At 34.4% G+C, this 4,281-nt stretch overlaps 1 long non-coding RNA gene across 1 annotated transcript; it reads left to right on the forward strand.

The window, feature by feature from the left end:
* The first annotated feature begins 1,861 nt into the window (after positions 1–1,861).
* Positions 1,862–3,590, forward strand: LOC145603008 (uncharacterized). The gene is made up of 3 exons (XR_014104658.1): positions 1,862–2,155; positions 2,561–2,674; positions 2,896–3,590. It is a non-coding gene; the product is annotated as an uncharacterized LOC145603008 (long non-coding RNA).
* Positions 3,591–4,281: the final 691 nt, after the last annotated feature.

The raw sequence follows: 4,281 nt of genomic DNA on the forward strand, positions 1-4,281 counted from the left end.
ACATTTCATATACGATTTATATGTAAAGTGGCGAAGCCAAAATTTTAACAATGTTAGGGCATGGTACCTTTTGGAAATCCTCTTAACAAGCCCCTATAGTCTATCTCCTTAAACTTTTCAATTAAAAAACTTAAATCAAGACACAACTATGTACCGCATAGCAATCATGAAATTAAAATATGTTTTTAATATCAAGATTCAATTTTTTTTTCTTACTTAATATTCCAAAATCTATCAAGTTTTATTCCGACCTATTCAGGATTTTACAAAGTCTTATATGTGCTGGCCACACGGTGTGGTCATCCATCATGAGGGTTACTTCGTTAGTATTATAGGGGTTACTCGTTTAGTTTTACAGGGGTGTGTACTAGTGTATAGCTAAGAATTTGTAGATTTTCATAAAAAAATGAACATATAGTACATAAAAAATGAAGATACATATTTTTCTTTTCCTTATATTTTAACTCTCTCTCTCTTCTTCTTTTTTAGTTCTATTAATTTCCTCTCTCTTCTAGTTTATTCTCAATTCAAAATTTCTCTCTCCTCTTTTTCCCTTTCCTTAAAAGTTTACTTTATTATTACTTCCCTTCAATCTTTAAACTTATTTATCCTATTCCGGATATTCTCCAATTCGTCATCACCGTAGCATTCTCCATCGTCATCATTTTCGTCACGATCATGAATCTTGAAGTAATATTTTTTTTTTTTTTTGTGTTTATGGATATGTTTGTAAATGTTGTAAAATTGTTGATTTCAATCAATTTTGCATTTGTGATTCCAAATCTATCAAGTTATTAATCAATAATTATTGTCTCTATGATGAATCAAGATTAGATTTAAGGTGGATATTCAAATTTTAAAAGCTAAAATAATTACAATTGAACTTGTGTATAATTTCTGTAGAAAAAAATGAACACAGAGTACTTTAAAATTGAACAAGTTTGTACAAAATGAACATTTAGTAGACTAAAAATGAACATTTAGTACACTAAAAATGAACATTTACTACCCTAAAAATGAACATTTAGTACTAAATGAACATATTTTAATGATTTATTTTAGCTTTATTTTTCGTAAATTTATTATATACAACAAATTTGAACCTATATGAATATATGAAATCATGTTCATTTTAATATATAAAATGTTCATAATATTATTTGACGTGTTCATTTTTTTTTCAATTTTTTTTATACTAAATTATCATTTATTTAAAGCCTTCACAATATTTTTACGAGATGTTCATTTTATTTGGTATGGTCTAGCTATTTTATGGTTGTATGATAAATGTTCATTTTTTTTTTTTTGACATGTTCAATTTTTATTACTTAATGTTCGTTTTTTTTACGTGTTCACTTTTTTATTACTAAACATTCCTTTTTTTTATATGTGTTCATTTTTTTTATTAAAAGTTTCGCTTTAAAGGTCGTGGTCTAGCAAATATATAATTTTATGATAATCATGTTCATTTTTAAATAAGGAAAAATTAATTTTAATTATTCCACCTTTAGCCAATTCGCCATTAATAATCCCACATTTTGATTATTATCAGATAATCCCACCTTTAGGGTGCATTCTCTTTTATTGGTCCATAACCTGTTGGCAACCTGTATAATGGCACTAGTAGAAAAAAGCAAAAAGGCACCGCTCAATGGCCACCAGTTTTCGAAAACCGGTGGCAAAAATTAAGGGGAAAATGGGCGGGATTTTGAAGGATTAGTATTGCCACCGGTTTAGACCGAACCGGTGGGGAATAATCCCACCGGTTCAAACCGGTGGCTTAGTTAAAAAAAATAAAAACCGCCCCCCCCTTTATAAACCCCTAACCCTAACACTCTCCTCTCCCTCAGCCTCTCTCCTTCACTCTCCCCTCTCCTCCTTCTCTCTCCTCGCATGCAATCTCTCCTCCTCTCTCCTGTCTCTTTCTCTCTCATCTCCTTCTCTAACTCACCACTCTCTCTCAGTCTCTCTCGTTACCCTCCTCTTCTTTCCCCTCAAACATCAACAACATCCCTCTCTTCTCACGCTCTTTCATTTGTGGTGATGGTTTTCAAGGTCAAATTCTACCATGAAAATGCTAGATCTAGCGTTTTCATAGTCGAATTTGACTATTAAACCAAGTTCGAGGGAATTTCGAAGCTTTTTTACTTTTAAGGTACGTTTTAATGTTTTTATTTTTGTTTTTGATTTTTTTATTTAATTTTTGGATGGTTTTAGGTTGGTTTGATTGTCGGTTCGGTGGTGTTGGTGGTGGTGTTACGTGTTGAGGGTTTTAGGTGGGTGGGTTGGAGTGTGGGTTCGGTGTTTAGGTGGGTAGATCTGGGTTTGGTGGGGTTCGGTGAGGGTTTGGGTTAAGTGGGTGGTGGGTAAGGTGGTAAAGTCGTGGGTGGTGGGTGGTTGTAGGTGGTAAAGTCGTGGGTGGTGGGGGTTGTAGGTGTTTAGGTGGGCAGATCTGATTAATTTTCATGTACTGATCTATATGTGTGCGATTAGATCTGATTAGTTTATACTGTTTGTACTGATCACAATTGTTTAATTTGATTTTTTTGGGAAATTTTAGGTTCCGATTTTAAATGCGGCGAGTGTAAAGTATTTACCGACGAATTCGTTGGTTCGATTTCGAGGGATGATTCAAGATATGCTGGGAAATGAAGTTTATGTTGGTGCTTACAAGGTAGTTATTATTTTAGTAATTTCTTAGGGATTTTGATGAAATTAATATTATAATTTGTGGAAATTAATGTAATTTGAGTAAATCATATCATACCATGCCGTTTTTTTTTTTGGTTTTTTTTGGGTTTTTTTTTTTTTTTTTTTTTTTTTTTTTTTTTTTTTGTTCTTCTTTTCGCATCCATATTGTAAGTTTAATTAATTTTGGTGTTTTTAATTATGCAGGTACTAGTTTATGACTCCACATAGAAGAATCAAGAAGATATTGATGTTGTAATTTTTTTGTATATTGATGTTGTAATTTTTTTTTATTTTTTTTGGGTATTGTATAATAACAATTTAATGATAAATTTATTTCTGATTATATATTTCATTTACAAGTTCAGTTGATTTTGATGTTGAGTTACTCATATTTCAAGTGAAATAAGCAAACCAAAAATATGAACTCATAACTCTGACTATTCTGACTATAGTTCAAGTGAAAAAAAAAAAAAATATTATACATCATATTGCTACTGGTTAACCGGTGGCAAAACTAATAAATACCCAAAAAAAAGCGCCAATTAATATTTATTGTCATCGGTTAACCGGTGGCAATACTCGTTTTTGCCACCGGTTTTGAACCGGTGGCTTTTATTGCCACCCCCAAATGACTACCGGTTTAAAACCGTTGGCATAAGGGGGTTTTGAACCGGTGGCCAAATGCTTTTTTCGTCTAGTGTGGGTCAACATGTTACGTGGCACTTTGTAATTTGCCAAAATATATTTTTTCTTTAATTTTTTTTTTAAATTAATTTTTTTTCCTTTCCTTTCTTCCTCGTCCTTTTCCCCTGCTCCTTCCTCCATTCTTCTAGGCTAGGCAGACCATCCCTCCCCTTGCTACCAGCCACCCACACACAACCCCGACCTCGAAACACCAAATCCCAGCCATGCCCACCCTTGAAACAGCCCATCCCAGCCACTCTCACTCCCGAAACACCCTACCCCAAGTCCCCAACCTATCCTCATTCTAAAACTCTTGATTTTAGCCCTCCCACACACCAAAACACCCAATTAGGTGTTCAAATTGGAGCATCAATTGAAATTGTAGGTGTCAAATTGCTCGATTAGAGGTCGGAAATTTTATGTAGGTGGTCGCTGATTGCGGGTGGTTTGGAGATAGAATTGTTATCGCTTGGTGGTAGATTGGAGTAATGCAGGGGCTGCGAGGTGGCTGCGGTTGTGGTGTGGTGAAGGTTGGTTGCTGCTGCGTTGTTGAGTGAAGGTGGGGTGAAAAAGAGGTGTGGGCGATGGTGTCATGACTATTGGTAAGTGAGGAAGGAGCAACGAGGGCAAAGGGATTACGTCATTGTGGTGTGTGCAGGGGCTAAATTGGGTTTGTTGTTGTTGGTGCCTGGTGGTCGAAAATTTAGGGGGACTTAACCAGACTAGTAGTTAGGGAAGGGAAGCCAAGGAATAAAATTTAGGAAAAAAAAATCCTTAATTTACCTAAAGAATAAGTTACAAGTTATAAAGGACCATTAGAAGAAAATACCCCCAAAGGTAGGATTATTAGATATTAATCAAAAGGTGGGATTATTAGCAGCATACCGATCAAAGGTGAGACTATTA

This window comes from Chenopodium album, chromosome 21 (genome assembly GCF_948465745.1).
Source record: "Chenopodium album chromosome 21, dcCheAlbu1.1, whole genome shotgun sequence".
In the NCBI taxonomy this organism is placed as follows: Eukaryota; Viridiplantae; Streptophyta; class Magnoliopsida; order Caryophyllales; family Amaranthaceae; genus Chenopodium; species Chenopodium album.